The sequence below is a fragment of the Dromiciops gliroides genome, chromosome 6 (genome assembly GCF_019393635.1).
Source record: "Dromiciops gliroides isolate mDroGli1 chromosome 6, mDroGli1.pri, whole genome shotgun sequence".
NCBI classification, from domain to species: Eukaryota; Metazoa; Chordata; class Mammalia; order Microbiotheria; family Microbiotheriidae; genus Dromiciops; species Dromiciops gliroides.
In genome coordinates, this window is record NC_057866.1 from 117,348,474 (window position 1) to 117,372,551 (window position 24,078).

At 37.2% G+C, this 24,078-nt stretch overlaps 1 pseudogene; it reads left to right on the top strand.

Moving 5' to 3' along the window:
• LOC122732067 overlaps positions 1-24,078 on the top strand; it is a 185,667-nt pseudogene that overhangs the window by 157,083 nt on the left and 4,506 nt on the right.

Sequence of the window (24,078 nt, forward strand, 5' to 3'; positions counted from 1 at the left end):
ACAACTGTCATTTTTGTTATATTTTTCTGGACTAAACTACAAACAATTAATATTTCTCCAATTGCTGAGATCTCTATTTGTGTAAAAAGCGTTTTGTAATTGTATTTGTTTAGTTTGGGTGTTTGTCTTAGAAGGTAGACTATTAAATATTTCATGTTGTCTGGAATTGTTTTAAATGGAATATCTTTTTCTAACTCTTCCAACTGGATTTTGTTGGTAGTATAGAGAAATGATGATTTATGTGGTTTTATTTTATATTCTATAGCTTTGTTAATTATTTTCACTATTTTTTTAATTGATTCCCTAGGGATTCCTAACTATACTACCATATCATCTGCAAAGAGTGATGATTTTGTTTCCTTGTTGCCTATTTTTATTCTTTCAACTTCTTTTTATTCTGTTCATTAAGCTAGCATTTGTAATGCAATATTAGGTTGTTGTTGTTATTGTTGTTGTTGTTGTTTATCCATCATTCTCAAAGAGGACTATGACAGATGTCATGACCTGCAATGAATTGGATTTAAGTGAGGAAGGGCTGTGCAAAGTCACCAGCTTCACTTTCTCCTCCAGAGCCATCTGGGTCCACTGGAAAGATAGATTATCAGAAAAATTGGACATGGCTCCACATTCAGTAGGACATCTTGGCCTTTTAAGCTACAGACTTTCACTGATCTGAGTTTGCCTGAGGCAAAACCCATTCAGTGATTAAGGCTAGGTGTGTGTGTGTGTGTGTGTGTGTGTGTGTGTGTGTGTTGGGGGGAGGGGGGAAGCAGGGAGGACCCTCAAGGTTTCTGACCGAAAGAGATATAATTGCTGTTTAGGCCCATGCTGAGTCACCTAGAAGCCAAACAATGGCAAAATGAGGCCAGAACCTATTGTTGGCTAATCAAGGAGGGCCAAAGTTTTTAGTTTAAGGATTGATCTTTAGAAGACATCTTGCAGGTAGACCCCAAAAATCTAGTGAAATTCGGCCAGGCAAATTTGTATTCCTTTGTGCAGGTTGCCGGTAGGAAAGGATATGATTGCTTAATGGAAAAAGGGAGAGAAGAGGGAAGGAATAAAGGAAGGAGAGAGGGAGGAAGGAAGGAAGAAAGGAAGAAAGGAAGGAAGGGTTAACCTGGAAATTAAGGAAACAATCAATATGGGAGAAATAAGGTCTTTAATCAGGGCAGAGGAACCATAGCTCTTTGTATCACAAAGCTGGAAAGCTACAAATACCCAAAGATGGGAACAGAAGACAGGGTTTTTATGGGGTAACAGAACAAAAAGGGAACCAAAAGATTACACTGGAGTCACATACAACTACTTATTGTAAATGAAGCTTTAACAAAAGAAACAATAGAACTCTTTCACATAGAAAACCCAGGGAGTAGGGTGGGGAAACATTGGGAGGGGAGAAGTTGTTTGGGGGAAGGTCCATAAGTAGATCAAGAATCCAGAATTGCCCCAGGCAATTCATTCATCTGGGAAAGAGGGGGCTGGGTGGGTTCTCAGTAAATTTTGTAGTTCTCAGAAGGAAGGAAGGAGGGAGGGAGGGAGAGAAGGAAGGAAGGAAGGAAGGAAGGAAGGAAGGAAGGAAGGAAGGAAGGAAGGAAGGAACGAACGAAAGGAATGAAAGGAAGGAAGAAAAGAAAGAAAGAAAGGAAAGGGGGAGGAGGAGGAAGAGGAAGAAGAGAAAGAAGAAAAGATGCTCCCGTTGAGAAACTGCTGGCATTAAGCTTTGTGCCCTACAACACTGTAACATTCAACAGTATTTCATAGTTATATAGAATTAATTTTCAAACTCGAGAATTGAATTTTCATTTTGCAAGTGTAGCCTTTACATTTCTCTTAGTTCCAAGCACCCTTTGTTTAAATGGTATATGAAGATTATTCAGAAATCAAAATGGTACTTCTGTAGGCAAGAAATATTTTTTATGGCACCTACAGAAGTCAAACTATATAAACTCTTTATATTTAAAGGGATATTTGTGGCAAAATATATTAACAACTTAATATTTATCTGATCACACTCTAGTCATATTGTAATTCATGTCTATTATTCCCTTTTTTTTGAAGGCTTGGTAGTCCCTTGCCTTCTTGTGATTTCATAATGGGGGGGAGGTAAACAATTTCTTATTCGTCTTCTTTATACTTTATTATAAGACTTTGTCTCATCCATCTCTTCTTTCTTCCTAGAATTTATTTATACTCAGTCCCTACTACTGATTCTGACTAAAGTGAATCTCAGGGAATTCTTTCTAAGCTCTTAAAATACAGAAAGCTGTTGCTCTGCTGTCATTCCCCAGATATCTTACAGGTCAATTTTCTCTTTCTGTCACTGTTTCCTAAATTCTTCAAAATATTCTATTACCAGACAAATCTAGGATGAGACCAGTACAATTTTACTGAATATAATTCAATCATACCAGGAGCAGGGACAATTATTCTTATAATTGATGAGAAAAACATCTTTTTGCACCTTCCACGCAAGTATTAAAAATTTTCTGCCTTCTCTCAATATTGTCTATCTTATTCTAACTCATCACTGGTCCCCTCTATACTTCTATGATGTACTTAAGGGCAGGTATTCTCCATTTTTAGAAAAAAACTATTTTAGAATCTTTAAAATTTATGCAAGTGCTATTTGTTTCACTGATCTGTTTTCCATACTCATGGAAGATTACAAGACTAAGGAAACATGCCTTTCAGTTTCTGTTTCTAAGTATGTAGAACATGGCTCAAAACTGATTTGCATGACTCCTCATTATGAGTGAAGATAGGTTATCCAGTATTTCATACCTATGGAAGGAACCATGTTGGCAAGAGCTTGGGAAAAGAGAAAACTTGGTCTGCTCACTTCTAGTTTCAAAAAAGAAAAGATATTGTTCCAGATTCTCTTTAGTGAGAGTTCCCTGAAAGGAAAGGAACACTATAGGAAGAAGCCAAAAAGGTAGGGCTGTGTCATGTTCCTATCTATGGCTTGTTACATTAGAAATTTTAGTTCATTTCCTTTTGGGTAAGATGTGGAATGCTCTCTTTTGGTTGAGTTTAAGATATCTCACTCTCATTGGAAATTTCTCACTCTGCTTATTGTCTATTATATCATTTCAGTTGTATATCTTCTCTGATTTCTGGTTGCTGTTGGCTTGGATGAATGGATTTCTATGCTATTTACTACATGTGTTCATTGTGGAACTGAAATTTGGTGGGAAGAGTTGAACTTTGAATGTATCATCTGGGATACTGTTTCCCCATTAAGAAATAATAATCAGGGGGTGCGGCTAGGTGGTGCAGTGGATAGAGCACCAGCCCTGGATTCAGGATTACCTGAGTTCAAATCCGGCCTCAGACACTTGACACTTACTAGCTGTGTGAGTCACTTAACCCCCATTGCCCCACAAAAAAAATTAATAATGATCAGGAACTCAGCTTAAACTAATAAATTATTTCCTCTATACTAACTTTATATTGGGTGGAACTTATATATAATATCTAAATATGTTTGTATGATGTAGGTATGCATATATGTCAATATACATACATAGATGTGTTGTATATTATATACATATATATATCTACTCATATACAATGTGTTTATATATGTGTATGTATGTATATCTGTATATGTGTCCTCCCAAATATTGTTTGTCATGGGGAAATAGCCTCTAGTTTTAAGCTGAGCTCCTCATCACTACCCCTTAATGGGGAAGGAGTGTCCCAAACTATATATAGGAACTTTGACTCCCTTTCCACCAGATATCAGGTCCACAATGAACACATATAGCAGATGGCACATAAACCCACTATCCAAACTGTTAGGAACCAGAAATCAGAGACGATATACAGATGAAATAATATACCAAACAATACACAGAGTGAATCGGCTCTAATCAAAAGTGAGATATCTCCACCTCAACTAAGAGAAATATAGATTCATCTGTATAAACAGACTATCCATCTGCCTGTCTCTCTCTGGTGAAAGCCTTTTACTCTGAGGATGGCCAGAAGTCCAACCTTCACTTCCATCTCCTGTTTCCCCTCCTAGAAGGAATCAGAGTCTTCCTTTTAGAGGGGTGGTTAGAGGAGATAAATATTGGTGTTTCTCTATGGACAGGAGTATGTTGGGACAAGCTCTAACTGGATTGCTAAGGACAATTATTAAATTTTCATTGTTGGAGGCAGAGCCAAGATGGCAGAAGAAAGGCAATGACTTGTCTGAGCTCTCCCCAAGACTCCTCCAGATACCATCAAATGATTACATAAGACAATTCCTGGAGCATCAGAACCCACAAAAGGACAAGGTTAAATAATTTTCCAATGAAAGACAACTTAGAAGGTCAGCAGGAAAGGTCAGTTGTACTAAAGTGAGAGTGGAATACAGCCCAGCTCTGCAGACCCAGCCCCAGTGAACCAGGACTTGGGAGCCTCTGAATCAGCTGTGGTAGCAGCTGCTTCTGGAACTCAGCCCACAGATGGTGGGGGGGGGCAGTGGTTGGCCAAGGGGAGATTACTGAGGTAGGACTCTGTTGTTTTGCCTGTGCTCAGATCCTGGTCACAGTCTTGGGTGGCAGTCCCAGAGGTAGGAGGGTCTCAGGCACACCAGAGCTTGCAGTGACAGTAGAGCAGGGCCCTGTTCCAGGTTCTAAGGTGAAGAAGTGGGCCTGTGGTTGCTTGTGGGCTAGAGCATAGGCCAAGAGAGTGCTTAACATACCTATCCTTGAGTTGTGCCACCTTGGGGGAGCTAGGGACTTACAAATTCCTAGAGGAATTCTCAGAGAACAGCAGCTCAAGCCCCCCTGAGGTTTGGGACAGTGTATCCTCCTCCCTGGAAGTTTAACAAGGAGTTAAAAGAAAAAAAATAGTCTGGTGGGGGCAGCTAGGTGGCACAGTGGATAGAGCCCTGGATTCAGGAGGACCTGAGTTCAAATCCAGCCCCAGGCACTTAACAGTGTCTAGTTGTGTGACCCTGGGGAAGTCACTTAACCCCAATTGCCTCACCAAAAAAAAATACAAAAAAGAAATAGTCTGGGAAAATGAGCAAACAGAAAAACAGAAAAAAAAATGCTAACCCTAGAAAGCTTCTATGATGATAAGGAAGATCAAAATACACCCTCAGAAGAATATAACAAAGCTTCCAAGAAAAATATGAATTGGGGGCAGCTAGGTGGTGCAGTGGATAGAGCACTGGCCCTGGATTCAAGAGGACCTGAGTTCAAATGCGGCCTCAGACACTTAACTCTTACTAGCTGTGTGACCCTGGGCAAGTCACTTAACCCCAAATTGCCTCTTCAAAAAAAAAAAAAAAAGAAAACTATGAATTGGTCTCAGGCCATAAAAGGGCTCCAAAAGGACTTGGAAAATAAAGTAAGAGAGGTAGAGGGAAAAATGGAAATTAAAATGAGAGTGATGCAAGAAAATCAATAAAAAAGTCAACAATTTGAAAATTCAAATTGGCCAAATGGAAAAGGAGGTCCAAAAGCTCTCTGAAAAAATAATTTCTTAAAAATTAGGATTGAGAAAATGGAAGTTAATGACTTTATGAGATATCAAGACACAATAAAGCACAAACAAAAGAATGAAAAAAATAGAAGGCAATGTGAAATATCTCCTTGGAAAAACAACTGACCTGAAAAATAGATACAGGAGAGATGATTTGAAAATTATTGGACTAGTTAAAAGCCATGATCAAAAAAACCAATCCTAGATAGTATCTTCTAAGAAATTGCCAAGGAAAACTTCCCTGATATTCTAGAAGCAGAAGTTAAAATAGAAATTGAAAGCCTTCACCAATTATCTCCTGAAAGAGATCCCAAAATCAAAACTTCCAAAAATATTGTAGCTAAATTCCAGAGCTCCCAAGTCAAGGAAAAAATATTAAACACAGCAAGAAAGAAACAATTAAAGTATTGTGGAGCCACAGTCAGGATAGCACAAGATCTAGCAGCTTATAAATTAAAGGACTGGAGGGATTGGAATATGATATTCCAGAAAGCAAAGGAACTGAGGTTACAAACAAGAATCACCTACCCAGCAAAACTTAGTATAATCCTTCAGGGGAAAAAGTGGGAATTCAATGAAAGAGAGAACTTTCAGGCATTCTTGATGAAAAGACATGAGCTGAATAGAAAATTTGACTTTCAAATACATGACTCTAGAGAACCATAAAAATGGTAAACAGGAGAAAGGAATCATAAGGGATATTAAAAAGGTTGAACTTTTTACATTCCTACATGAGAAGATGATACTTGTAACTCATAAGAACTTTCTTATTATTAGGGCAGTTGGGTGGAGTATATTTAGACAGATACCATAGGTGTGAGTTGAATACGAAGGGCTGATATATATATATATATATTTTGCGGGGCAATGGGGGTTAAGTGACTTTCCTGGGGTCACATAGCCAGTAAGTGTCTAAGGCCGGATTTGAACTCAGGAACTCCTGAATCCAGGGCCGGTGCTTTATCCACTGTACCACCTAGCCGCCCCCGGGCTGATATCTTTAAAAAAATAAAATTAAGGGGTGAGAGGAACCCATTGGGAGAAAGGGAAAGGGAGAGGTGGAATGGGATAAAGTATCTCACATAAAAGAAGCAAGAAAATGCTTATAGAGAGGTGGGGAAGATGGGGGAGTGAGCCTTACTCTCATAAGAATTGGCTCAAAAAGAATAATATACACACTCAATTGGGTGGAGTAATATATCTTACTCTGCAAGAAAGTAGGAGGGAAAGGGCATAAGGAGGGAGGGGTGAAAGAAGGGAGGGCAGATTGGGGGAGGGCGCAGTCAGAAGCAAAACCCTTTTGAAGAGGGATAAGGTGAAAGAAGATATAAAATAGAATAAATGTCATGGGGATGGAATAGGATGGAGGGAAATAGAGTTTGCAATAGTAATTGTGAAAAATGTTTGGAGCAATTTTGTCTGACAGGCCTCAGTTCTCAAACACATAGAGAATTGAGTCAAATTTGTTAAAATAAGAGCTGTTCCCCAATTTATAGATGATCAAATGATTTGAAGTTTTCAGATGAAAGGATTAAAAAATTCTCTAACTCACTATTGATTGGAAAGATGCAGGACAAAACAATTCTGAGGTACTACCTCATACCTATTGGATAAGATAATAGGACAGCAGAAGAAAATTACAAATGTTGTAGGGGATATGGGGAAAATGAGACATTAATACACTCTTGGTAAAGTTGTAAACTGATTAAAACATTTCGTAGAGCAATTTTGAAATATGGCCAAAGGGCTATAAAACTATACATAGTCTTTGACTCTTTGACCATTACTACTTTGGTATCCAAAAAGAGATAAAAAACAAACAAACAACAAAATGTTGAAATCGAAATTGAGGAGATGCCCATCAATTTAGGAATGGGTGAACAAATTATGGGATGAGATGTTGGAATACTTCTATGCTAAAAGAAATGATGAGTAGGAGGAAAGGCAGTGATCTCTTGAACTCATGAAACAATCTCTCCAAAAAACAGGCAAATAAAGACATAGGACAATTCCTGGAGCAGCAAAATCCATAGAAGAATGTGCTAAAATCATCTTCCAACCAAGGACAGCTTGGAAGGTCAGAAGGAGGGAGCTGCTGTGATGAGACCGGAGTAGAGCCCAACCCCACAGTCACCCTGACACAGATCCAGTCTTAGGAAGGTCTCACTAGAGAAAGAAATGACCAGAGCCTCTGAATCAGCTGCGGTACCAGTGTTGTCTGCAACTGAGCTCACAGTCTGGTGAGAGGACTGAGCCCTTGGCAGGGGGGAGATTACAGGGGTCTCCGCTGGTGATGAATCAGAATTTGGGTTTTTCACCCCTGCTGGGAACCAGAAGGTAGGCCTGAGTAGCAGTGGCCCAGGAGAAGGAGGGGAACAGGCTCGTTGGAGCTGACAACCACAACACACAAAGCGGGTTGATTAGCAAGTTGGTCTGAGATAATCTATGGACAAGGGAACAGGCCAGGTGAGTGAAGAATCTGCTCCTCCTTAAATCATACCACCTGGAACCTTCTGAAGCTTGGGATAGTGCAGCCTAGAAACAGTGCCCCACATTAAGGAGCTAAAAGTCAAGTAAAAGAAAGGCAAGATGAGCAGACAGAGAAAGGTGAAGACCATAGGAAGTTTCTTTAGTGACAAGGAAGATCGAGATGCACCCTGAGAGGAAGACGTCAACATCAGGTTCCCTATATCTAAAGCTTCCAAGAAAAATATGAATTGGTCTCAGGCCATAGAGGCACTCAAAAAAGACTTTGAAGATAAGGTTAGAGAGGTAGAGGAAAAAATGGCAAGAGAAATGAAGGTGATGAAGGAAAGACATGAGAAAAAAAGTCAACAGCTTGAAAAGCCAAATTGGCCAAATGGAAAAGGAGGTACAAAAGCTCTTTGACAAAATAATTGCCTAAGATTTAGGATTGAACAAATGGAAGCTAGTGACTTTATGAGAAACCAAGACACAATAAAGCAAATCCAAATGAATAAAAAATATACTGCAATGTGAAATATTTTCTTGGAAAAAACTACTGACCTGGAAAATAGGACCAGGAAAGATAATTTGAAAAGTATTGGTCTACCTGAAAACCATGATCAAGGAAAAAGGTTAGACATCATCTTCCAAGACATTCTCAGGGAAAATTGTCCTGATATTCTAGCAGCAGTAGGTAAAATAGAAATTGAAACAATTCACCGATCATCTCTTGAAAAAGATCCCAAAAGGAAAACTCCTAGGAATATTATAGCCAAATTCCAGACCTTCCAGGTCAAGGAGAAAATATTGCAAACTGCCAACAAGAAAGAGTTCAAGTACTGTGGATCCCCAGTCAGGATAGCACAAGATCTAGCAGCTTCTACATTAAAGGACCAGAGGGCATGGAATATGATACTCCAGAGGGCAAAGGAATTGGGATTACAAACAAGAATCACATATCCAGCAAAACTTGTATAATCTTTCAGAGGAAAAAATGGGACTTCAATGAAAAAGAGGACTTTCAGGTATTTGTTATGAAAAGACCTGAACTGAATGGCAAATTTGACTTTCAAATACAAGACCCTAGAGAACCATAAAAAATTGGAGGTGGGTGACATACCTGGGGTTGTGCAGTGGGTGATTGTCTTGTGTCTGAGGCTGGGTTTTGGCTGGGATCTCCCTGGGTCTGGGTTGGATGCTTTGTCCACTGTGTCACCTAGCTGCCCCTTGATGATCTCTTTAGGATAAAATTGAGGGGTGAGGGGAATGCACTGGGGCAGGGGGAAAGGGCAGATGTAGCATGAATCCCACATGAAAGAAACAGTAAAGGGTTTATGGAGTGGGGGAAAAGATGGGGGAGGAGTAGGGCAGTAAATGAATTTTACACTCATAAGAATAGATTCAAAGACCTTAATCTCTTTAGAGTTGCCTCAAGGAGGGATTAACACACACAACCAATTTGGGGGAATAATCTATTTAATCTGGGCAGTAAATGAGCCTAACATTCATCAGAATTGTCTTGAGGAGGGAATAACATACACACTCAATTGGGTGGAGTAATGTATCTGACCCTGCAGGAAAATAGGAGGGGAAGGGGACAAAGATAGAGGGACAAAAGAAGGGAGGACAGATTGGGGGAGGTGACAGACAGAAACACAATCTTTTTGAAGAGGGATAGGGTGAAAGAAGATGTAAAGTAAATATCATGGGGAAGGGGATAGGATGGAGGGAAACGGTTAACAATAGTAATCATGAAAAAGAGAAAAAGGGGAAAATTGTACAAAGGTATTAATAGCAACTCTTTGTGGTGGCTAAGAATTGGGAATCAAGGAATATAAGATATATGATTATAGTAGAATGGGATTGTGCTGTAGGAAATGACAAACAGGATGATACCAGAAAAACCTGGAAAAGACCTATACGAACTGATATATAGTGAAGTGAGTGGAACTGGGAGGACATTGTGCATAGTGACAGCAGTATTGTTCTATGAGCAATTGTGAATGACTTTACTACTCTCAGCAACACAATGATCCAAGACAATCTCAAGGGACTAATAATGAAGCCTACTATCCACCCCCACAGAAAGAACTGAAAAAAAGAGCACTTTTAGATAGTATATATATATATATATATATATATATATATATATATATAACCTTTATTAGACTGATTGATGTCTTGTGGAGGGGGAATGAAAGGGAAGGAGGAAGAAAAATTTGGAACTCTAAATCTTATGAAAATTAATGTTGAAGCCTACCCTTACATGTAACTTGAAAAACATAAAATAAATGTTTGCTGCACTAAAAAAAACAAAAAAAGAAAGAAAAAAGAAATGATGAGCAGGAGGCTCAGAAAAACCTGGAAAGACTTACTGAGCTGATACAAAATGAAATGTACTGTATACAAAATAACAACAATGTTATAAGATGATATGCATTGAATTTCTTAGTTATTTTCAGCAATATAATTATCTAAGACAACTATGAAGGATTTACGAAAACTGAAATCCATCTCCAGAGAAAGAACTGATGATATCTAAATACAGATTTAAGAAGAATTTTTTTTAGTTCCTTTTTCTTTTTTTTTAATGTATAAGGTATTTTATTTTTTCTGTTACATGTAAAGATAGTTCTCAACTTTTGTTTATACAAGCTTTACAATGTCAGATTTTTCTCCCTGTGTCCCCTCCCTCCCCACTCCCCTAGACAGCAGGTAATCTGATATAGGTTATATCTATATCTCTATATACATATACATATATATATATATATATACACACATATATATACACATAATAACATTAATCCTATTTCTGCATTAATCCTGTTACAAGAGAAAAAATCAGAGCAGTGATGCAAAACCTCAAAATAGAAAAAAAAAAAAAAACAACAGCACCCAAAACAAAAGAAATATTATGGTTCAATCAGCATCTATACTCCACAGTTCTATTTTTTTTTTCTTGGATTTGGAGATCCTCTTCTATCATGAGTTCCCTGGAACTCTTCTGTACCATTGCATTGGTGAGAAGAATATAGTCCATCACAGTAGGTCAACTCTCAATGTTGATGATACCGTGTACAATGTTCTTCTGGTTCTGCTCATCTCACTCATCACCCTCCAGGTTTCTCTGAACTCCTGCTCATCATTTCTTACAGCACAATAGTATTCTATTGTATTCATATACCACAACTTGTCCAGCCATTCCCCAATTGATGGGCACCCCCTCAACTTCCAATTCCTTGCTACCATGTAAAGAGCAGCTATAAATATTTTTGTACATGTGGGTCCCTTTCCCCCTTCCATGATTTCTTTGGGCAAAAGACCTAAAAGTGGAATTGCTGGGTCAAAGGGTATGCACAGCTTTATCGCCCTTTGGGCATAATTCCAAACTGCTCTCCAGAATGGTTGGATCAGTTCACAGCTCCACCAACAATGCATTAGTGTTCCAATTTTCCCACAGCTTCTCCAACATTTATTATCTTCCTTTTTTGTCATTTTAGCCAATCTGATAGGTGTCAGGTGGTACCTCAGAGTTGTTTTAATTTGCATCTCTCTAATCATTAGAGATTTAGAGCATTTTTTCATATGGGAATAGATAGCTTTGGTTTCTTCATCAGAAAACTGCCTGTTCATATTCTTTGACCATTTCTCAATTGGGGAATGACTTGGATTCTTATAAATTTGATTTAATTCCCTATATATTTTAGAGATGAGGCCTTTATCAAAAGCACTGGCCTCAAAAATTGTTTCCCAGCTTTCTGCCTCCCTTCCAATTTTGGATGCATTGCTTCTGTTTGTACAAAATTTTTTTAATTTAATATAATCAAAATCATCCATTTTGCATTTTATAATATACTCTTTCTCTTGTTTGATGAAAAACTGTTTTCCTTTCCAAAGATCTGATAGGTACACTATTCCTTTCTCTCCTAATTTACCTATGGTATCACCTCTTATGTCTAAATCGTGTATCCATTTTGACCTTATTTTAGCATAAGGTGTAAGATGTTGGTCTATGCCTAATTTCTGCCATACTATCTTCCAGTTTTCCCAGCAGTTTTTGTCAAATACTGAGTTCCTATCCCAGAAGCTGGAGTCTTTGGGTTTATCAAACACTCCATTACTAGTGTCATTTACTACTGCATTTCCTGAGCCTAGCCTATTCCATTGATCTACCACTCTATTTTTTAGCCAGTACCAGATAGTTTTGATGACTGCCGCTTTATAGTAAAGCTCCAGGTTTGGTACCGCTATCCCACCTTCCTGTGAATTTTTTTTCATTATTTCCCTGGATATTCTTGATTTTTTGTTTTTCCAGATGAATTTTGTTATTATTTTTTCTAGCTGTATAAAATAATTTTTAGGTAGTCTGATTGGTATGGCACTGAATAAGTAAATTAGTTTAGGCAGTATTGTCATTTTTACTATATTAGCTCTGCCTATCCATGAGCAATTGATATCTTTCCAATTATTTAGATCTGATTTGATATGTATGAAGAGTGTTTGGTAGTTGTGTTCATAGAGTTCCTGGGTTTTTCTTGGCAAGTAGACTCCCAAGTATTTTATATTATCTACCGTTACTTTAAATGGAATTTCTCTATCTCTTGCTGCTGGACTTTGTTGGTCATGTATAGAAATGCTGAAGATTTCTGTGGATTTATTTTATATCCTGCTACTTTGCTAAAGTTGTTAATTGTTTCAAGTAATTTTTGACTTGATTCTGTAGGATTCTTTAAGTATACCATCATATCATCTGCAAAGAGTGATAGTTTTGTTTCCTCCTTGCCTATTCTAATTCCTTTAATTCCTTTCTCTTCTCTGATTGCTAAAGCTAACATTTCTAGGACAATATTAAATAATAGGGGTGATAATGGATATCCCTATTTCACCCCTGATCTTATTGGGAAGGCCTCTAATTTATCTCCATTGCATATAATACTTGCTGATGGCTTTAGGTAGATACTGTTTATTATTCTAAGGAAAGCTCCCCCTATTCCTAAACTCTCTAGTGCGTTTATTAGGAATGGGTGTTGTACTTTGTCAAAAGCTTTCTCTGCATCTATTGAGATAATCATATGATTTTGGTTGGTTTTCTTATTGATGTGGTTGATTATGTTAATAGTTTTTCTAATGTTGAACCAGCCCTGCATTCCTGGTATAAATCCCACCTGGTCATAGTGTATTATCCTGGTGATCACTTGCTGTAATCTCCTTGCTAATATCTTATTTAAGATTTTAGCATCAATATTCATTAGGGAGATTGGTCTATAATTTTCTTTCTCTGTTTTTGCTTTGCCTGGTTTTGGTATCACCACCATATTTGTGTCATAAAACGAATTTGGTAGAACTCCTTCTTCACCTATTTTTCCAAATAATTTGTATAATATTGGAATTAATTGTTCTTTAAATGTTTGGTAAAATTCACCCCTAAACCCATCTGGCCCTGGGGATTTTTTCTTAGGGAGTTCATTAATGGCTTGTTCAATTTCTTTTTCTAATATGGGTTTATTTAAGGATTTTATTTCTTCTTCCGTTAACCTGGGCAGTTTGTATTTTTGTAAATATTCATCCATTTCATTTAGATTGTCAAATTTATTGGCATACAGTTGGGCAAAATAATTGCTAATTATTGACTTAATTTCCACTTCATTGGTGGTAACATCACCCTTTTCATTTTTGATACTGGTAATTTGGTTTTCTTCTTTCTTTTTTTTAATCAAATTAACCAATATTTTATCTATTTTATTGGTTTTTTCATAAAACCAGCTCTTAGTTTTATTGATTAATTCTATAGTTTTTTTGCTTTCAATCTTATTAATTTCTCCTTTAATTTTCAGGATCTCTAATTTTGTGTTTAATTAGGGATTTCTAATTTGTTCTTTTTCTAGCTTTTTAAGTTGCATGCCCAATTCATTAATCTCCTCTTTCTCTTTTTTATTTATGTAAGCATTTAGAGCTATAAATTTTCCCCTAAGCACTGCTTTGGCTGCATCCCATAGATTTTGGTATGTTGTCTCATTATTGTCATTCTCTTGGATAAAGTTATTGATTGTTTCTATGATTTCTTGTTTGGCCCATTCATCCTTTAGAATGAAATTATTTAGTTTCCAATTGATTTTCATTCTACTTTTCCCTGGCTCTTTCTTACATGTAATTTTTATTGCATCATGATCTGAGAAGGATGCATTTACTATTTCTGCCTTTCTACATTTGACTATGATGTTTTTGTACCCTAATACATGGTCAATTTTTGAAAATGTGCCATGTACTGCTGAGAAAAAGGTATATTCCTATCTATCCCCATTCAATTTTCTCCAGACATCTATCATGTCTAACTTTTCTAGTAATCTATTCACCTCATTCACTTCTTTCTTATTTATTTTTTGGCTAGATTTATCTAATTCTGAGAGGGGGAGATTCAGATCCCCCACTAGTATAGTATTACTGTCTAATTCCTCTTGTAACTCATTTAACTTCTCCTCTAAGAACTTGGATGCTATACCACTTGGCGCATACGTATTTAATATTGATATTACTTCATTATCTATAGTACCTTTAAGTAAGATGTAATTTCCTTCCTTATCTCTTTTAATGAGATCTATTTTTGCCTGCACTTTGTCTGAGATAAAGATTGCTACCCCTGCCTTTTTTACTTTAGCTGAGGCATAATATATTCTACTCCAGCCTTTTACCTTTATTCTGTGTGTATCCCTCTGCTTCAGATGTGTTTCTTGTAAACAGCATATTGTAGGATTCTGGTTTTTAATCCACTCTGCAATTCGCTTCCGTTTTATAGCAGAGTTCATCCCATTCACATTCACAGTTATTATTACTGACTGTCTATTCCCCTCCATTCTATTTACCCCCTTTGTACTTTTCCCCCCTTCTTTCACCCTATTCCTCCTCACTGACGTTTTACTTCTTACCCCTGCCTCCCCCGATCTGCCCTCCCTTTTATCACCCCCCTCTCTTTTCTTTACCCTTTTCTCCCTTGCTTTTGTCCTCCCTTCTATCAGTCCCCCCCTTTCCCTTCCCCTTTTGCTTCCCTAAATAATGAGTTAAGTTTCTTTATCCCAGTGAACGTATATGTTATTCCCTCTTTGAGTCAGATCTAATGAGAATAGGGTTGAAACAATGTTCCCCCTCCTTTCTTTCCCTCTATTGTAATAGGTTTTTTTTTTCCACCTCTTCATATGATATAATTCGTCCCATTCCACCTCCCCTTTCCTCTCCTCCCCATAGACTCCCTTTTTAACCCCCTTAATTCTTTTGTATCATCACATCAAAGACAATTTATATTTATACCCTCTATGTAAAGTCCTTCTCTCTGCCCAAATACATTTACAGTTCTTAAGAGTTATGAGTATTATTTTCCTGTGTAGGGATATAAACAGTTTAACCTAATAGGGTAACCTTTTTTTTTCCCCCCTCTGTTTACCTTTTTAAACTTCTCTTGAGTCTTGTATGTTGAGATAGAATTTTCTATTCAGTTCTGGTCTTTTCACCAGGAAAGATTGAAAGTCCCCAATGTCATTAAATGTCCATCTTTTCCTCTGAAAGAAAATGCACATTTTTGCTGGGTAATAGATTCTCGGCTGCAATCCAAGCTCCTTTTCCTCCCGGAATATCATATTCCAAGCCTTGCATCCTTTAATGTTGAAGCTGCCAGGTCCTGAGCAATCCTGACTGTGGCTCCATGATATTTAAATTGCTTCTTTCTGGCTGCTTGGAGTATTTTCTCCTTCACCTGATAATTCTGGAATTTGGCTACAATATTCCTTGGAGTTTTCCTTTTGGGGTCTCTTTCAGGACGTGATCGGTGGATTCTTTCAATGATGATTTTATCCTCTAATTCTATGATATCAGGGCAGTTCTCCTTAATTTCCTGGAATATGGTGTCTAGATTCTTTTTCTGGTCATGGCTTTCAGGCAGTCCAATGATTCTCAAATTGTCTCTCCTGGATCTGTTTTCCAGATCAGTTGTCTTTCCAATGAGGTATTTCACATTTTCTTCTATTTTTTTATTTTTTTGATTCTGCTTGACTGATTCCTGGTGTCTCATGGATTCCTTATCTTCCAACTGTCCCACTTTACTTTTTAAGGCATTGTTTTCTTCAGTGAGATTATGCACCTTTTTTTTTCCATTTGGCCAAGTGAATTTTTTAAGGCAGTGTTTTCTTCAATGAGATTATGCACCTTTTTTTCCATTTGGCCAGATGAATTTTTTAAGGTATTGTTTTCTTCAGTGAAATTATGTGCTTCCTTTTCCAAGCTGCTTATTCTTTTTTCATAGTTTTCTTGTTTTGCTTTCATTTCTCTCCCCATTTTTTCTTCTACCTCTCGCAATTGATTTTTAAAATCCTTTTTGAGCTCTTCCAGGAAGGCTTTTTGTTCTTGAGACCAATTCACCTTCCCTCATGAGGCTTCAGATGTAGGCAATTTGAGGCTATTGTCCTCATCTGAATTTGTGTTGGCTTCTTCCCTATTGATACAGAAGCTCTCAATGGAGAGGGCTTTTTTTTGCTTCTTACTCATTATTGCAGCTTATTTATTTATTTTTTAAGTTGAGGTCTGCTCTGGGGGCACCAGGGTCCCTGTTTTGTGCTTCTTGTGCAGGGGTATAGGTGCTGTGTGACCGGGTTTTTACTCTGAGGCCTTTATGGTGTGTGGAGATCCCCCACCCTGCACTTCCTGTCTGATTGTGCTCGGCCAGCTAGGCGCCGGACCCCGGCGTCTGATCCCACCTGACCCTTTCGTGGCCCTCTCGGCCGGTGCAGGTAGGTTTTTCCACTGTCCTTCTTGGCCACCAGATTTTTGAACCAGGTTCCAGGGGCCTCAGTTTTTCGGCTGTGGCCCGCAGCTCCTGCTGACTTGCCCTGGCTCCCTCGGCGCTGGGTTGCTGCCCTGCGCTGGGTCTCCCTTTTGCCCGAGTCAGACCAACCTTTTCCTGAAGTCTTCTAAATTATCTCTAGTTGGAGGACTGTGTCTCTCTGTCGCTTTGCAGGTTCTGTAGTTTCAGAATCTGTCCAGAGGCTTGATTTAATGTTCTTTTTGAGGGAACAGAAGGAGAGCTCAGGCAGCTTGCTGCTTCCTCTCCGCCATCTTGGCTCTGCCCCTTAGTTCCTTTTTCTAAAGGGTTTTTGTCTGTTTTTTTTTTTTTCACAACATGACTCCTGTGGAAATTTTTTGCATGACTACACTTGCATAACATATAAAATTGCTTGAGTTCTTAAGGGGGTGTGGAGGGAGGGAGGACGAGAATCTGGAACACAACGTTTTAAAAATCAGTGCTAAAATTTGTTTCTACATGTAATTTGGGAAAAATAAAATTCCAAATAAGTGGGAAAAATGTGGAGCCCAAAATTTAAAACAGAATAAAAAATTTCATTGCTGGTATTTACATTACAGAATTCTACTGTCATTAGAAGTCAGAGCTTAATGCATTGTTTTGTTCATTGTATAGACTTAAATTTTTAAAAATTATTTAGGTTAAACTCAAATGTGTGTATATATACCTTTTTTTATGGAGAGCCTGGATTCTAAACAATTACCAGCCTACCCCTTCATTACTCTATAAACATTGCTTTAGCTCTGGATTGGTTTAGTAGAAGGCTCAGGGAATGAAGTCATCAAAAGACTAGAGATCTGGTGATTGGAAGCTAATGCTAACAAGAAAACTGGAATTTATATAAATCTCAAGGTTTGCAAAGGGCTTCATATCCATTATCTCATTTCCACCTCACCAAACCCAGGCCTATTAACCATATTTAGAGAGATTCATGTCGATACCCATAAATTAAATGGGCAATATACAGCAAACTCCATACCTTCATTCTCTCTGTCCCTCCATTCTATTTCCATCTGTCTCCTAACTCTCTTATTATGCATTTTTTTGCCCTTTTAAATTGGTTTCCTATCACTCATCTCCATGTCAGGATGAGGTATTCTTTGAATTAGAACTTCTGTGTAGAAAAATAATGTCTCTGCTTTCTAAGATTTACATTCTTTATTGTGAATAAAGTCTTCTCATAGCATCAATAACAGATAATACTGCTGCCATAAGTGGAGAGTAGTATGTTATGTCCTGTACATCTGGTTCACTTATATATCTCCCTGACAATCATTCAAGTCCATTCCTTCCCCAGAGCTGTTGCCCTTTCACTTGAGTTTTTATTACTAGAGATTAAGCCACATTTGGAGATAAAGGACATGCTGAATATTGATAGATATAGTCCTGTTTGTTGAAGTTATTCCACTACTTCATTCTTTAATGAAAATTGGAGGGAAAGCCCTTGGAGCATCAATTTCTCAGTTTTCATAACTGAAAGTGACTTAGAAGATATCAGGAGATATTTTAGTGGGGCTTGACTTGAGTTATTTCCTTTTTTGCATTTCATTTTATTGAAAATTCAAAGAATCTTGTGATATTTATTCTGCTGTGACATTCTGTGATAAAAAGGGTAACTAGTGATGAGTCAATCTTGTCCTTTAATCAGAATCATTAAATTACTATTTTTAATTTATTTAGGAATATTCTGACAAGGGACTGGCACACATGCAATGTTTCTCTGCTGCTAATCCACATTTGCAATAGGTTGGATAGCTTGAAGAAAAGCTGCTTCTTTGACTTCCATTGCAGAACCAGAACTAGTTATAAAATGTTTATACATGTTTATGTATCCAAAAATCTCTCTAAGCTATTTCCATTGTATGTCAACACAACTCTCTTTGAAACAAGCTCCCCAGCCTTGTCCATATGAGAAGAATCATCAGACGTTCTTTGCACATGTTCTATTTCCCTGTTATAATCCAATCATAAATTTTCTGCTGGAAGTGTACTTAGAGGTTATCAAGTTCAATCTTCTTATTTTTCTGATGAGGAAACAAAGAAACAGGTTATATAACTTGTCAAGGACCATAGAGAGACTAAATGGTGAAAATGGGCAGAATTTAAACTCATGTCCTCTGACTTGAAATATAGAACTCTTTAAACTGCACTTAAATCTTCTATTTTGCCTTCTTACATCTCCCCCCCCCCCCCCGCCACCACCACCACCACAGAGGATTTCCCTAAAATATAGTGTCTTTTATCTACATTCTCTTGATATTGTGAAGATTCAAGCTATCTAAGAATTACCCCTCATGGATGTCATGTGACTACCTTATTCCTCTATTTAAGCTAGTTTAACAATGCCTTTGTACTGTTCCTCATGTGTAAGACTTTGTTTTTTAATTTGTTACAGTCTGTTTACACCTTGCCACATTTTTCTATTGGCTATTGAGTGGTCCTCAACTTTAGTTCTTTGGATTTTGGAGTGTTCTAGGTATTATAATCATATGGCAAGTTGGGTCAACCCCACTGTGGAAAACTTATGGATAGAAGACAATTATCATGAAGGATAGGCAAAGATGGAATCTTAAACTATCAGAGCACATTTGGTTAGACTTTCAAATTATTTAATTGTTTTTAATTTCTTAAGCTACCTACCTTTTTAGCCTCATTGCACCTTCTTCTTCATGAACTGCATGATCTGCTAAACTGGCCTTCTTACTTTTCCTCATATATGCCACTCTATTTCTTATCTTCATGTCTTTGTACTGGCTTTTCCCTTTGAGTGGAATGACTTCCTTTCTTACATCTGCCACTCTGGATTCCTAATTTTCTTTAAGACTTAACTCAAATGACCCTGTTCTAAATGAAGTCTTTTCTGGTCTTCCACAAAATTATCCAGATTTATTTTGTATCTTTCTTTGTCCGTTTTTTTTTTATTTATAAAAACCAAATATATAGAAACATAAACTACTTTCTTTGGAGTATCCCAAGTAGGTCATTCCTTTTCTAACTTTTTCTAAAGCAGTTTTACATCTTGTCATTGTAGTTCTTTTTCTGAATTTAAAAAGAATTCCATTCCCTTTTAATTTGCATATTTAAAATTTTCCACACTAGAAATAGAACTTTGAAGCTACTTTACAAAGGCATATATATCACTAAAATAATCTATATCCAAGCTGGAACAAAATTTGGAATGTCCTTGCTAGATGGTCAAGCATAAAGTGAAAGATGTTTATTTAGTAAATACAAGATAAGCATGACATAGGATACTTCAGGAATAGGAGGAAATAAAATTCAATCTCTGTTTTAAAAGTGCATTGTGGTGGGGCAGCTAGGTAACATAGTAGATAAAACACCAGCCCTTCATTCAAGAGGACCTGAGTTCAAATTTGACCTCAAACACTTGACACCTAGGAGCTGTGTGGCCCTGGGCAAGTCACTTAACCCTCATTGCTCTGCAAAAAAAAAAAAAAAAAGTGCATTATGTTCTGTTTAAGCGTGTCTGTATGAGTTCAGGTCCGATTTAGGTTGGAATTTTTGTAAGTTAAAGAGAAGCTACAGGGTTAATAAGAAGGCCAATTAAATGTAGATCAAATTGTTGCTTAGAAGGGTATAAAGGGAGAATACAGGTCTCTTCAAGTAGAAAAGACTATCCACATCTTAAAATATAGCTGCTTTAAATTGAGAGTGTTATGTTTCTTCTGTTTTTTTCTCTTCACTTATTAATGACCTATTTGCTTCCTTTTCCTTGCCTCTATTAGACTAATGCTAATTTGATCCTTCAAGTGACCAGGGGACAATGAAAATAATTGTTTATTGGGACCTTATTCTGGCCAATAAAGTTGAAAGAGTTGGAAGAATTGATGAGGACCTTGTAGTGACTACTCTATCTTATAGCATCCCTAATAGAAGAGATGAAAGCTGAGAACAGTTTGAAATGTACCTCAGGTTTGGGGGAAGAAGATTTTAAGGACTTATAGCAAAGGCAAGGTAAAATGTTATGGGCTGAAAAAGTGCAGCTCTACTATTTAATAGCTCTATGAACTTGGTCAAGTTACTTGAACTCTCCCAGATTCAGTTTTCTCATCTGTAAAATGAATAGCACTTTTCTTCAAGGGTGGCTGATGAAAGCACTATATAGACATCACTTATTATTGTTTTAGTTATTTATACTATTATTACAAGGAAAGTAAGCCTTAAAGTGGGTAGGATGCTCTTGGGAATACAATTCTCTTAAAAAAGAAATTTTGATGAGGAGAAAAAGGAACTTTTCTGAAGAGATTGATGGTAATACACAAGGAATGGACAAATTGAGATTAAAAAATGATTTGTAGAGAATATGGAACTAAAGACTAGTAACAGAATGAAATTTTTAAAAGGCACAGCACATTATTATTTTGTTTTTAAATGGATGTGCTGGGGAGTGTCAAAATATAAAAAAAAAGGAATTAAGATTTTTTTTCCTATTCTTCCTACCAGGGAAGGGTAATATGTTGGAGTTGCACGTAAGCCGATGGACTCCTCAGGAAGCAGTCGATCCTGCTTCATTGAAGGCTTCAAATCAATTCTATGAGTATTTGTCAGAAAAGGTGAAGTTCAAATTATTGTTTATGTATAAGTTGAACTGGAAAACCCAAAGAGAGCCCTCTCCATGATGAATTACTACTGTTTTTTAATGTTTTCCTTACAAAGAGATCACCATTCTCACAGGATCATGAAGTCGTCATTGTTTCCCCAGATAAACATGGAAAAATGCTAAGTGAAACACACCAGATGACATGTCTGTTTAATATAGGCTAGGAGGGATAATCCAAACATTGTGGAAGAGTGTCCCCTGAGGATTCTTTTTTTTTTCATTTTTCTCATGCTTCAGTTTTTAGGAATCAACCTGTAGCAATAGATGATACCACAGGCTTACCTACGTTTCTGGAGAAAGAACTGTGATAACTGAACAAATGAAACCCCCACCTGCAAACAGGAAGCCACCTACAATGGGTCATTGAGTAGGCAATGAGCAATTCCTGCTTTCAAACTAATTTTCCTATGTATCAATTGTATGGATGAAAAACAATAATAACAATAATATCCCACTTATGTTGTTCCTTACATTTACAAAGGGCTTTTTTCCCCACCATCCCATGAGGTGTAGGTAATGTTATCATGATTATTATCAGTATTTTATAAATTAAGAACTCAAGATTCAGAGGAATGACTTGCCCAGAGTCACATGGCTAGACTAGTGAACATAAGAGATGAGTCTTGACTCCAAGTTTCTTAACCCCAAGTACATTGTTCTTTCTACTCTGTAATACTGGATGGGGTTTATGGTAGTCTCAAGCTTCTGAAGTCAAGTCTGGTTATATAAAGTCAAGATTAGAGATGATTGTGGGAACATAAAATCATAGATTTAGAAGGAGCATGGATGTCATCTAGTATACTCCTTCATTTTCTAGATGAAGAAAGTAAGGCCTTAAGAGTCTAAATAACTTACCCAATATCACAGAGTTCACTTCCTTTTAGCAGAATACACTGTTGGTTTTTTGGTGTTATAATTGCCCTGTACATACATACATAAACACATATATGCATATATATACATATAGATATATATGTATGCTTAATAATTACATAAACATTTTTATATTGCTATTTATTCTACTTAAGTTTCAAACTAGAAAAATGACAAGATTTGTAAAGCACTTACTAGGGCTATGACCCACTCCTGTCATTTTGTGAGATAATTTAACATCGCACTAAGAAACTTACTAAAATGTATATTACCTTTGGCCCAAAAATATCACTATGAGACATATACCCTAAGGAGACTGAGGAAAGAGAGAAACACTCTATTTATTTAAGCATATTTATAGCTAGGCGTTGTATAGTAGCAAGGGACTAGAAACAGATTTCAGGTCTAGCAATTAGACAATGGCTGCTCAAATTGTGGTATATTAATATAATGGAATGTTGATAACATTCTAAGAGGGCAGTGAGGTGATACAGGCAGTAGAACCCTGGGCTGGAAGTCATGAAGGCCTGACTTTCAATCCTGCCTCAGACTCTTGTTGTGTAAAGCCAGTCACTGCATCTTTCTCATCATCAGTTTCCTCATGTGTAAAATGAGGGAGTTGAACTTGACTTCTAAGGTCCTTTCCAGCTCTAAATCTGAAAATAGGAAATACAAAGTATTCATGGTGATCTAGGAAGGACTATATAGAAATAATACAGTCAAGGGAGCAGAACCAGAATGATTTCATCCAATGACCAAAATGATTTAAAAAGAGGACAACAATTAAAGATGTCAAAAATGTGATCACTGTAATGGTGAATCTTGATTTCAGTCAACTATTGCTGAAGGCTGCCTTTTACTTGCAGATCCAGACTGTTTGGCATTTTTTAGACGGAAGATTCCATTTGTAGTAAATATAAGGATTCATTGGGAAGTGATAGCAATGGAAAACAAAACAAAACAAAACTGTGTGAGGTGTGTGTGTGTGTGTGTGTGTAGGAACTGTGATTTTTCTTGTATATGGAAATCCAAAATGAGGAAATGACACCTTCTAATCAATATTAGAGCCTGCTCTGCACATTTTTATAGAATCACCTCAGGGTGCTGAGAATTAAGTTACTTGTCCAGGGTCAAACAAATGGCATATGTCAGAAGCAAGAGTTGAAGCTGTGTCTTCCTCCTCCTACTCCATTACTACACTGTACTGCTTCTCATCTATGCAAGTATATATTTAAAGAAAATGGCAAGATTCTTCCCTAACTCAGGCATATTTTGTTTGCTTCCTAGAGGCATATACAGCGTATGCTTGGGCTGTGGTAATATGTGACTTGTTTGTCCAGGGTTAACTAATTCTGTTTAGTATCAGACCACTTTATATTTATACTGGCATGTCATAAACAGAGGAAATCAAATGTCTATAGATGTACTATGGCACTTATAGAGCATTCTTCCAATCTCAATGTAGCACCAAATTTATCTTTATAACTACTCCATGAAGTAGATTTATTTAAACTTCTATAAGAAAGAGATGAAGATGCAACCAGAGCAATAGAGTCAGTGGAAGGCAGTGTATCTAGCCTGGGAAGATTATGGCAGGTGAATTAGAGGGTAAGGCATAGTACATGACTGGATGTGAAGGAAGGAAGTGTTTGATAGAGGAGCAGAACATTGTGAAGTGCTTAGAGCTGGTCCTGAATGAAAGCCTTTTTATACAACTCCATGTCATACTGCGATACTCATGTTATGAGCTATAGGCCTTTTTCGAATGGGACCAGCCTGTAAATCATTA